We start from the raw sequence: 13,456 nt of genomic DNA, 5'->3' as shown, positions 1-13,456 counted from the left end.
TTTACCTAAAACTTCTATCAAGCTCTATCTTGTTATCTAAAGAAATTACAGATGTTTTTCAGTTGATGACATTTTTGGGTAGAGCGATAAAGGATACAAATGTTAATAATAAAATATGTTCTATCTTTAGTAATAATTGATGTTTCTGATGATTTTTATTGCTTTGCTAGCCCAGAGAGCAGAATGTCGCAGTGTGTGTCAGACCACTTTAAACAGAGTGTCCCAATTCAAAATGCATTGTTTAATGTGTAAATGAAGACGTTTATCTGAAGTACTGTAACAACTGGAAATAGATTGCTAGCAGATGAATGTGGTGAGCAATGCTTTGGGGGTCGAAGTCTAGAAATACAAAGCATTGAAAACATGATGTAGAATAAAATAATTATATGGCAACATGTAGCACATTGTGGGCATTCCATGATGTCAAATGGCATTCGTGTCAGTTAGTCATTCACTCAGATCACACTTTTGCTCGAGTAAATCACAATGTGCTCTGACAGTATGGAGAGCACTCACCTGTCCTAGAGGCTGATGTTGAAAATCTTAGGAATGACTAATGACTAATGTAAGCTGTCAGTGTTTAAGGACACAGTTTTAATTGTATGTCTACAATTTGGCATGCCTGTGACTGAGACATCAATCAGTGATGGGGAAAAAAGAATTCAGGAAGCGAGAATCAAAGGTGCAGCTTCATAATTTTACATATGTGATCTCTGATTGATAGTGCTGAAAAAAGAAAAAAAAAACACTTCTGATGAGTAATTCTTGCCAATAAATGCACCAGACCATAAATAAGACTAAGAAACAGGAACCAATATACACTCACACTCAGATACTATTCTAAATGTCTAAATTGTAAAAAGAGCCAAAATTCTTATATAAGCAGTGCATTCTGCTGGTTGCACTCCGAGTTTGGCCTTCTACGCCTGACAGAGAACAACATACTATTGACAAACAAAAAAATGCTTTTGACAGTGCGTCTGTGTGCTATCTATAATACCCTACTTTCTCTGAGTGCAGAGAACCTTCTCATACTTTAAGATACAACGCAGACTCACATATTTCTTTGTTATTTTTTCATAAGCTGCTCTGTATCACTGAAAACTGCGTTCATACTGTAAATTGGATTTTTAACTATTGTGGGCTACATCGACTATGACTAAAGAGTCTTTAAAGCTCATGAAACTCATAGTAAAAAAAAATGGCTGCATATGTCAGCTATGGAGAATGCTGGACTTTAGAGCAATGGGAATTTATTACAGATCTCATCACTGCTGTTTCAAATCACAAATGCAATGGTTTTTGGATTAGGACTTTATTTATTTTTCTTTTGTTGCAAAATGCTAAAATATTGTGTTACTGCTTAGCCTACTGGGCCTCACTCTATAGCATGTGTTTCTCAGTGCACGTGCGCAATAGTTCACGGTAAGGAGCAGAAACATACTGCACATACTGTAAATCTCACATGACACATGTAACATTTGATCCTGTGAAACTGTTAGTTCAAATACAGGCTCTAAGATGTGACACAGTGCTCCAGCAATCCATCATCACTCTACAGCACACAGACTGTAACAGTGAGCTAATGTTTGTCTCTGCATTAATTGATCTAAGCTGCAAGCATGCATTAAGCTGATTTTTGATAATGGATCACCGTTGTTGGCACTTAATGGAAATTAAGTTTCTGTAAAGTTTTTGTCCTATTCTTTTATATGTCTCTCTCTACCCCTCTCCCTGTGGTGCTCTCTCTCTCTTAAAATTCCCTCTCTATAAAGTGATTTTCTAGTCAACAAGGTTTTTCTCAGTGTTATGTTAGAAGTCAAATGTGCTGACTCGCAGCATGGACATGATGTCAACACACTGGTATGCACCTCCGTCTCTCTGGGGGTGGAAGGGCGAGTTTATATTTGATTGACAGGTGGTGAGTCAGGCCACTGAGTGTGGAATGGGTGTTGAAAGCAGGAAGGAAAAGGGGGGGGGGGATTATGACTGATTGACTGTACCTACTGAGCAATTAAGAGTGAGATTAATTGGTTGTTGTCTCGTCATTGGACTCTTATTAGCCAAGTTGCTCCTCTCTGGAAACCATTTAAATGTGAGCTAATTGATGTAATTGTTCTGAGGATGACAGAACTCCTGTGGTATTACAGAACACAGAACACTTTGCCTCTGTGGGTTAACAGTGAACTAAATGGTAATTCACAAAATGTTGCAATTCAGAGTGAGGAGGCAGTGGTGAGAGAGAGATGAAAGACAGCAAGACAGGAGGAAGGCAGAAAGAACAGAGAGTAAAAGCGAGAGGAAGAAACAATATTATGTGTGTACACAAGTGTGCATGTGTCTGTATATATGTGTGTGTGTGTGTGTGTGTGTGTGTGTGTGTGTGTGTGTGTGCATGTTTGAACAGCATGGAGTTGAGGTCATGGAAACTTAACTGCCTGTGTGCTTTGGCCTGTGGATTAGCCAGGACATGCCTCCACTGTGGCAGGAATGCTTCTTCATCACACACACACCACACATACAAACTACATACACACATGCATGCACAAGGTCAGGCTTGGAAATTAGAGCAGCGTTTGAGATGACCTTGTGAGGTCACTTCAAACTACAAACTAGCTGAAAAGTTTATAGGATTAATAAATGATCCATCCAAGGCACTAACACATATCACATAATATATTCTTGAAGCTCAAGCACATTTTGTATTCATGATCTTACTAACGCATACACTTAAAATGTTGATACTTCTTAATATTTAACTGTGTGGTAAATATTTGATTATTTGTGTATAATTAATGCAATACTTACTGTATTATTGTCAAGAAAAATGTGAGCATATATTTTGAAACCTCCCTATCTATGTATTTTCAACTTGCCTGATAGAACATTTATGCTGTACATATATCACTGCTGAAGATCAGGAGGAGCCAGCCTGCAAAATAAGCTGCCATGGAGATTAGATCCCATCAACAGCATTCAGGATTTTACCGGAGTTTACAATATCATTCATTAAAAAGACATCAAATTATGTGACAAAGTGACAGGGAACTATATGTTTTTGAGAGATATGATATAAACCAATTAGGAAATAGTGTCTTTTCTTGCACAATCTCGAAGATGAGCAGTCTGATAAACAAGTATTCACTTACATCTAATGCTGAAAGAGGAGCTTTTGTAACTTCAAGTAAAGCAGCTTTCGTACTGTGTTTGCAACCAAAATCAGACAGTTTCCAGATTTCCAGATCTCAATGATCTGAAGAAGTAGCTGGGTGAGTGCAGATATATCAAGCATTTTATCTGAGAAACACTACAAAAGTGCTGAGTGCTTTCAACTTTCCATAATACTGAAACAGTGCTTTTACTAACAGTTCCTTTTTACATACAAAAACTTTTAGATTACCGCTCTTGTATTTATGTTCAGCTTTGTACTCAGCTGTCAGAGTACAGGTATGCTTATTCAGAGATAGAGAGCTTACATACCTGCAAGACATGGAGCTAACTTTGGGTCATCAAAACAGGTACAAAGGAAATAAAAAAGCTTGAGTCAAGTTGAATATGACTTTAAGATTAGTGTGACATTTCTATAATTACATGACTCTAAAGATGCCATATTGTATTAAAATGGGATTTCCAGGTTAAATTATGTTTATAAATGTTTTACATTTAAGTACCTCATCCCCTGTTTCATCTGGACCTACCTGGAGGTATTTGAAATTATTGCAGCTAGTGGAATCATCTTACCCAGATGGTTTTTATAGAATAATTCAAATAATTTATTCTAAAAACTGTATCCAGTTTGTATGTTTTAAAGGAATTAAACCAATGAAATCAAGCGTTTAACTCTAAATTAATAACCATGTTTCCTGTGGAGTATTGTACATTCTCCAACAAGATAAAATCCACCCACCACCTGGAAAGTATTACAGTATGTTACAGTGGGGCATATCTTTCCCTTGGTGAACAGGAAATGGTTTATTTCTCCTGAGTAGATCCTGTCCCAGCTTGGGAAGTGGCTAACCACATGAAGCTAGTGTGATCCAGTCTGTTTACATACAGTAATTTGCACAGGTGAGAGAGGATGGGCTGCTGGGATGAATACAGCAGAGCCTTGTTTAGTCCTCACCACGAGGGAGTGGAGGTCATTTAGGAAAAGTCATGAATTCGTGTCATTCATCAGACCCAGAGATTTGTTCAGGTCTTAAATCACATATGTAATACAAATATTGTTAGTTTTAGAGATATGGGAATGTTGCTGTAACATCAGCAAAGCAATTAAACAGTGTGGAATCTGTATTTAAGTCTAATTGGCCTGAATACATACATTATAACCACACAAACAGTGTACACACACACAGCTGGTTAATATAACATGTTCTTGGAATCTAAGTGATTAGAAGTGACTTCACAATAACAAACTTGCCTTGAGCCACACCTGTAGAAAACACAGTTAACACCACAATCCCCTTTTGTTTTACAACTGAAATGCTTGAGGTGGTACAGTGGCTCAGAGGCTTAGTACTGTTTGTCAAAGCAAAACTGTCATGACATTTTTTACATTCTTTTTTTTTTTTTTTTTTTTTTTTTTTAGTTTGCATAGCTTTGAACCAGGTCACTTTCCTCTAGTGTGAACACATATCAGGGGAATTGGACTGGAAAGGAACTTCCCCTTAGCATGTAAGGCTAGGCTCCAAATATATTTCAAGTGAATAAATTATAGCCACTTTTTAGTGAAAAACACCCTATTTTTGCAAAGATGAATTGTCTGTTGGGCTGTGGTTTTAAATGAAGCTATTTCAATCTGCTGTTAAACATCTTAGATCTGCACTGGCCTAGTTCCTTTTCTTGGTTTTCCTGTGGACAAGTGGTCAAGTGTGTTCACTAGGTCTGTTATGTAGACTGCAAGTCTTGTGATAATGTTGTGGAGCTGTCTCTGGCAGGGGAAAGACTCACAAGTGTCAGTATGACCCCGTCACATGGGCCTTGTAGTGACACAAAAAGACAAGCACAAGTAAACACGCTGACATCCCTCCAGCAGCTCTGAATCATTCCAGTACTTACTTTGGTTACATACAGAAGCCTCACTGTAAAGACTAATTTTAGTTTACAGCCCTTTTAATCTTAGCACATTTCTTCATTATCACTTCTTTATTCTGCCTCTGTGACCTCCATCCTTCCCTCTACTCGCTTTCCATTATGTTAAGTTGTTGAGGGTTGTTCCCAAAGTCTTTCACATCTCCTTTACCTTTCTATCCAGCATCAAGGTTACTGTAGGTTACTTTTTTCTTACTTTCCTCTATCATTCTGCATACGAAAATACCCCCCACCCCCCGCCCCGGGGGTGTTTTTGCCCATCATATGAGGTTATTCAGGCTTGTTTACAATTCCCCTTCCCTCTTTTCTCCTCCAATCACTCATTCATCCGTCATCATCACTGATCATCCATCACTGATGCAGTCTTTATCATCTGTCTTTAGCACTGGTTGTTTATGTGTTCTCAACCCTCCTCTGCTGTGCTGTTTACTGACCGTCCTTGCTTTTTTTTGGGACCACTCTCCTTCAACTCTTTAGCCCAACCTATTTATTAGAACCTTTTTCATCCTTTTCCATCCATCCATCTCTTCAGAGCAGAGTTCTTGAAGCTTTCTATCTATAAAAAATCATCACTTTCTCTCTCTTTCCATCCCTCCATCCAGCTCACTCACCTCTGCCGAAAGTTATGTCGAATTTGCCGCTACCTCTTTCATCATCCCCCTCTCTCTCTCCTTCTCTCTTAGAGAAGTTTTTTGAAGTTATTTGGGTTTGTTTATCAAATATTTCTCATCTTATCCTCCCTCATTCCCTGCCAGTCCACTTCTCCATTTATTCCCGCTCTACCCTAAGGTACAAAAGTTGTTTCACTAGCAGACTGTATGTAGTTCCCTCTCTCTGAGATCATATATGGACAAACTTTGTGATCGATGCTTATTTCTCTCTTCAGATGAAAGGCAGCGAAATAAAATCACAAATATCTGACCAAAACAAACCAGACCAGACAGTCAACACCACCCCACATTATGGGACTATGTGTGCACGTGTGTGTGTGTGAGGGGCATGAGGCGTGAAGTTTTGAAGGGAGACCGAGCGAGAGCAAGCATATGCACACAAGTCGCACACACACAAACCCTGTCAGATGTCCGTCTCACACTTCAGAATTTATTTGATTTTATTTTTTTCAGCTTTATGCAGCAATCCCCTTTCAAATCCAACTCGCACCCGTTCGTCTGACTGACCAGCTGCCCTCTTGTTTCTTTTCAAAGAGTAGAATTTCATAGACCTTGAGCAAAAAAAAGAAAAAAAAAATGGAAGAATGAGTGAGAGGGAGTAAGAAGAAACGCAGCTAAGGTAATAACCTGATTTCGCCTCAGTTGGTTTTGATTTAAGAGAGGAAGAGTGTGTCAGAGAAACAGCAGGCATTCTCCTGTCTCGATTTCATGCCAGATTTTTGAAGAGAGAAGTGAGAGCGAGGGATGGAGGCACAGAATGAAAGAAGAGACAAACTGAACAAAGAGAGATAGAGACTGTGAAGCACATCCCATGCCAATGAAATGAGGTGAACTGACACAAAGAGACAGAGATACCATTGAGAAAATGAGCGCGCTACAGGGGGAAAAAGGGTAAGGGAGATGGAGAAGGACGAGTGGGAGGGTATTACCAATGAATGAATTTTTAATAGCTCTGAGATCAGCCGTACTAGGAGCACAAACACAAATAAATACCTCGCCTCTGATAAAATAAACCTCTTTTTATAAAAATGTAGCAACGGTAGTTTATTTTTTTTCTAGCAGCATGATTCTTAATCAGTCAGCAAACATGACAGTGTACCTGACACCAAATAGCAAGGGAGGCGGCCTGACAACAAGACAGGCAGGGACCGAGAGGCTTATGGGTAAACACAGCCTTGCATGCCACTCACACCACATACGCACAGCCAGTTGATTACCCCAGGTGTCTGTATTCACACATGAGGAGCATTTGAATTTTAAACTCCTCCAAAAACATGTGTCAGCCCTCGCCCATCTGTCTGTCACCCTGCAACACCCTGACAATAGCACGAGCACAATTAATGTAAAGCTGGGGGAATGTGCCAATTTTACCCCAATTTCCTGCTTACAGCAACAGACCTTTCTTTCAAATGTGCTTTTTTTTAGCATAATACATGAGGCGTGCCATTTTCCTTGCCAAAAGCATCTCCATATCAACGAGGATGTCCCAATTTGCCAGTCTTGAAGCACATCCCAATTTAGTGCTTAAAACATTACAATTTTAGCAGCTATATTCAAATATACATTGCCACATGAAAAAAGGGCTATTCTACTGCATTTTGAAGCTGAAACATTTCAGTCTAAAACTTTTACCTAAAAATGAATTTGTCCATTTGTTTTCTATCAATCTATCTATCAAAGAATAACAGCTTCAGAATCATTTTGATGGTACACTGACTCGTAATAGAGAGAATGGTATACTTCTGTCATTCCCACTCCATGCCCCACACACCTGTTCTTGCATTATGTAACTATGGTGGGTGGATCCAACCTCCTGCGAGAAGTGCATAATTGAGTAATAGTCAATGGCTGCGATCAGGCCCAGCAACACCAAATTGCAGATCAGTTTAAAAGACTTCAGTCATTAAAGTAATCATAAAGTAGCATTCATCTCCAATATGCAGCAAGGAAACTTTGAAAATATCAATAATTCTAAATAGAGTTTGGTGTGCATTCAGCACAGCACTTCAGACTCTGAAAGGCAGGGATCATGAGAAATATACCTGGTTCAGCCATATTTCAATTCAGTGAAAAGGACTACGCAGACAGAACTCTGGTCAAGTAATTGATAGGCTTTACTTTCTCTATACAAAAACTGCTTGGCCACTCGGACGTGAAACCCAACAGACTTAATCACCGCTCGTGGCAGCAGGTGCTCCTGCAAAGTTACATTTTGTTGCTTTAACCTAGCTTGTCTGTCATAGTTTGCTCAAACAGAGGATGCACGGAACATGTAATAAAGGTTTATTTTTTTATGCTCTGCAGGTATACAAGAGCTTTGTTCAGCTTTGTTTATCTATATTGTGCATGAGAGCAGGAATATCAATATGCAGCTTAAAGTAAAAAAAATGAAAGAGACAGATTCAACTTTGATTTCATTACAGTGCCAGTCCCTCATCAATGAAAGTATTAACTCCCCAACAATATGCAGTCTGAATCAAGTGTCAACCTAATCCTTATTTTCTTATCCCTTGTCTGGAGCTATCTGTTAAGTTCCTTTTGTAACAGTCGTGACTGACTCAGAAATTTGTGTAGTAGCATCTTATATAATAATAATATCAATATAGCATGATGCATGCAGTTTATTCAAAAAAAAAAACAAAAAAAAAGCTGTGAACAGCTCTTTCAGTGTGGTGATGGTTATTGCTTCCTGTTCCAGCTGGTGGCTGTCAAAAAGACAACTACAGGCATAATACTAAAAAAGTAACAATGATGAAATAAACAGTGGAGGCCATACAAATCAGTGGGATGTCAAGAAAAAGAAAAAAATAAGTCTTTTACTTTCCACTCCCTATGTTTGTTTGTGTTCCTATGTTGGTGGTACGGTGGTGCAGTGGTTAGCACTGTCGCCTTATAGCAAGAGGGTTCGCGCCCGGGACTTTTCTGTGTGGAGTTTACATGTTCTCTGTGTGCCTGCGGCTTCCTCCCACAGTCCAAAGACATACAGCTTAGGTTAACTGATAACTCTAAATTGCCCATAGCTGTGAATGTACAGCAATCCGTACAGGGTGTACCCCGCCTCTCGCTCAATGACAACCCCGCGTCCCTTGACGGATAAGCAGTTTAAATAATGGACGGATGGATTGAATCATACATGTGCCTTTGGAAGCATCAACTTAGCAGTTACCTTGTTTGTGAGCAAACTTCCCAGGAGAGTGAAATTTTATGAAAATATGTCATACACAGTTAAAGATAAGGCAAAGAAACATTCTGTGCATGTGCAAGATTTTGATACATTTGGTTAGCATCAAGAGAATGAATGTGGGCTTGTATGTGAGAATTCAGCAGCGATTGTCTATCTGAGCAAAATGAGACTGGAGCGAAGCCAAAAGCACAATGATACAGATGTTTTCATTTTATTTCAGTGATGGAATTCAAATCATTTCCCAACCTTTGCATTAGATACAGAGGGCTAAAATGATCAATATTCTGATCCCTCTCTGTCATTTGAGACGTCTGCTGACTTTTTAATTTTATTTCTAAAGCATGGGATTGATTAAAATTCCAACCAGCAGTTTCAGAATGCTATTCCAGTTTTGAAGGGCAAGTTTTAATAAGGTTTTAATAAGTAAAATGGATCAACGACCACTGAGATTTTAGAGTTTGGTTGTTGTATTCGCTTTCCCAGGGAGATGAAATCATAATGCACCACACTGGCCTTGTGCAAAATGTGATTAATCCAGCTTGATTTAATTAACATACAATTCTTCTTTGTACTTACATAGCTCCTGCTATACTTTCTAACACAAAGAAGCAGAATTAATCAGAACAGCTGTCATGTTTCTGGGTGGATGCAGAAAGAGAAAAAAGAGACTAGAGGAGAATGACTTAAGGAAAAATACAGTGTTATTCTGTAAGCCTGTCTTTGTTTACCCCTGTTTATGCTTAAATCCATGGTTTATTGTTGCCTTTAGGAATGGTAAACAGCCCCCCTCTTCACTCCCTCCTTCTATCCAGTCATCCATCCATTCATCAAGCTTTCCTCACTCTGGTGCAAATGTTCTTTGGGCCAGACTCTGCTTTTTTTCTGCTTGTCTGTTGGCCTCTTCCCTTCCTCTTTCTCTCCCTCTCTCTGTTTTGGCCCCGGTTTTGTAGCAGACACGTTTGTCCCTTGTGTGTGTCTGTGCACATGTACTATTTCCATGCTATAAGTGCCCAGCAAATAGCGAATGACAGGTTTACTTGTCATTTGACTTTAACTACTTGCATGCTGGTTTTAACTAAATTTGTGTAAGTCTTCATTTCTTCATCTGTTAAAGACATAAAACTATGATTATGGTTGTAAAAATAATAGCAGTAGCAGGAGCAATATAACAGAGTTTGGGAATGAATATTACATACTGCATATTAGGTATTTTAGGAGCTAGTCCACCATGTTCAACTTCAATTAGCAATGTTCATGAGTGACAATCTGTAATATATTCCAAGTGGTGCTTTTTTCGGTTATAAATATGTGTTTACAGTAAGGTATAGTAGAGTTAAGTGGCAACAAGCAGGCTGATAAGTGGTGACTTTCCATGACAAGATTTTCACCAAGCTTTACACTAATAAAAATGGTAAGTGTAGTGGTAATAATGCTTCTAGATAATGTAGCTGCACTGTAGTAGTTTTAATGGTAATAGTAGCTTTTACAATCATAAAGCTTCTGTACTCTCATTTGCTGTCAGACAAAAGCAGGACTGACACGCACACACACGTGCAGAGCATGTGTGTCACTGCAGTATATGCAGTAGCTGAAATGTACAGTTGTAACACATTTAACAATATCATATAGAAGCAGTGGTATTCTTTCCTGCACCTATTCTTATTATCAAAGGCCCCTACAATGACTCAAATTAAAAGTCCTATTAATCCAATGGTGTAATCCCTCCATTGCAAGGAGCAGTCCTTTCAGCTTGAGTGTGGATTAGAGAACAGTGAGACCCTGTGTTGGTGGCCACTGGTGTATAACACCTCATAAAGATAATATGCAGTGTGTGTGCGTGTGTGTGTTTCCTGCTGTGTTGGTGGTCAGCATTGTATAGCAGAGAAAGCGTGTGTGTGTCTGTGTGTGTTAGGGTCAGATGGGGGTGGGGGGGTCGGTATGTTGTACATGTGGATAATGTGCTTCTTTTCTTCCTTTGTGGTTACCTGGTGAAGGGGAAAATCCCTGTGAGGTGGTCCATTCGCAACGTGGACTACAAAGAAGGGGGCCTGTAACAGAGGAAACAGTGAATTAATAAAATAAGCCCCCTGAGTTGAACGCTCTTTCTAGTCAGAGGGCTCAGAAATGGCATGGAGGGGAGAGTTTGGATGGGAAAAGCAGAAGTGTAGACAAAAGGCTTGATGCACGCTGGCCATATTTCATATGTTATCATTTACTGAATCAAGATGGAAGTAGCTGTCAACAACTTGTTTTTTTAGGTTTAAGTTCACTTTTTGTCAATCCCCCTCCCTCCTTACCCTCTCTACTAACAGCTCATCATGTAGCTCACACTGTGTCCCTTATTTGTATGTACAGTATCTCTAAGTATCTATAAAATCATAATTCTAACCCTCATTGGTGAAAGAGAGAGCAAATGCACCTCTTGACCCCAACTGCATCTCATTCCCTGAGATCATTTGTTCTACGCAAATTGGAACTTGTGGGCAAAAAAACGCAGATGGCGAATGGGAAATTGAAACAGTAATAATAATAAACATTTATATCCCTCTGCTGCTGTATGGAAAAATCTATACTGTACAGCCTTCACACAATCATGAAAAGATATTGGTCAGAGATGCACGGCTGCACAGCTCTCACCGGAGCCTGGAATGAATGTATTCATCACGCACTGTTGTTGCATCCCAAATGGGGGACAATTTTAAAAGGTGGTCCTAAACATAAAAACAGTTTATCTTCATTTGAAGCGATGATGCATAGTGGTGTGTGTGTAAGTGTGTATGTGGGCGTGCATCTACAAAGAGATGTACAGTATGTATATATTCACGCCTGACTTTTATAGCCATGAAAACGAGGCCCACTAGTCTACAGTGGCAAACAAGTAGATATTATTCAATTTTAGCACCACCATCAGCTTATAGTACAGTAAAGCGCCAAATAATGCGCCAAGTCAAGTATGTATGTTCACAACGTAATCCTATGCATACTTATTATTTAATCTGTGGTGTTGTGACGATGAGGTGATTACTGTTGATGGATAATGGAAGGACAAAACTATAGTCTTATAGTCTCTTTGTTAAGTCCTCTGGGAAAAAAACTGAAATTAGATGACTTATTGATTTGGAAATGTAATATTTTGTTCTTATTTAAGTCCCACTTGCTTACTAAGCTGTTGTTGCATCCCTGAGATGCATTGCTTGTGGAGTGGTACCAGCATCTTCCCATTACATCAGCACTTCTTCTGATCCTGGTGTCATTTTCTACTGCAGCCATTTATCCATTTTGCAGGCTTGCTGGAATGTTTCCCCAACGCACCCAAACCAAACTATTTTTACATGACAGTCTTGCTGTATTAATGCAGGATAAGTGTACTATGGTCATTCTGATTTTAAAAAAACATGGGTGGGCATGCACAAAGTGTCAGGTACAGTGCAGAACAAAAATCTCCTAATCCCCTAACTCTTTGCTATTCATTATTATTTCACAGGGCATCCGTCCCAAATACATAAGGCCCTTACCCTGCTCAGCCCAGTCTGCCAAGCTCCAAGTCTGGGTTTGATGTTCCTCCAACATCCAACAGGCTATGATTATTTCATTCCTTTTTTTAACATAACACATTAATTATTCAACCTAGACCAGATTTGATTTTTTTGATTTAACAAAAATGACTGTGTGTGTGTGTGTGTGTGTGCGTGTGTGCATCCACCCATCTAAGGGGAGACTGCATATAAAATATTCTGCAAAGATAATACCTCATGCCTTGGATGAGTGATAGATGGTAAAGGGGTGGAGTAGAGGGAGGAAAAAAAACGCAAATACTTCGAATAAATGATAACCACATTAGCATAGTATAGCAAATGCTCCTTTCACTCTGCGATAAATTGCCTCCCATCCTCATGGAAAGCTGTCCACAAAACAAGTGTAACTGTGACAGTGCATGTCCTTATATATGCTGGTGACTTTTCTTGTGCTAATTGCAGTGAAGTGTAGCACTTCTGTATCAGCATTGCAACAACCATAAAAAAGATTAGAATATTATACATTGACACAAATCCATTACCTCCAGGTTTTGCAGTGCAATTAAGTAATTTCAAATATCCACTGGGTAGCAATAGTAAACTTTTACTGTACCAATGTGATGAAGTCCTAAAAGTTATAACTTTTCCCTAAAGCATTTAATTGTTAAATTAATTAGCTTGCGATGCACAAGTCTCTCATTAATTCATACCTTGACAAAAAAATGCTTCCTTTATCCTTTGGCCTCATTTTCCCTCCCTCACTCCCCCTTTTCCTCTGTGTGTGTGTGTCTCTCTCTCTCCCCTGCCATTCCTCTCCCCTCCTTACATCCTCATCTCTGCTAATGAGCCCACTTAAATCTATGCCAAAACACAAACAGCAAGAGAAGAAGAAATAGGTGCAGGATTCATCATGTGAGCTGTTTTCAATAAATAATAAATGCAAACGCTGACTTTTGTCTGCAGACGAGACTTCGGGACATGAATTATGCATTGTT

General features: G+C 39.2%; 1 protein-coding gene across 7 annotated transcripts in view; it reads right to left on the bottom strand.

Annotated features, from left to right (window-relative positions):
- Positions 1–13,456, bottom strand: part of cdkal1 (CDK5 regulatory subunit associated protein 1-like 1) — a 435,182-nt gene that overhangs the window by 47,596 nt on the left and 374,130 nt on the right. For 5 of the 7 annotated variants that reach the window (XR_007814619.1, XR_007814618.1, XR_007814617.1 and 2 more), the window contains one exon: positions 10,932–10,994. The exons of the other annotated variants lie outside the window; for them this stretch is intronic. The gene's annotated coding sequence lies outside the window, so the exon portion shown is untranslated. The remainder of the gene's footprint in view (positions 1–10,931; positions 10,995–13,456) is intronic. 7 annotated transcript variants of the gene reach the window in all.

This window comes from Lates calcarifer, linkage group LG15, assembly GCF_001640805.2.
Source record: "Lates calcarifer isolate ASB-BC8 linkage group LG15, TLL_Latcal_v3, whole genome shotgun sequence".
NCBI classification, from domain to species: domain Eukaryota; kingdom Metazoa; phylum Chordata; class Actinopteri; family Centropomidae; genus Lates; species Lates calcarifer.
Note: the sequence above shows the minus strand (reverse complement) of the source record. Positions and strands in the feature narration are given on the sequence as shown.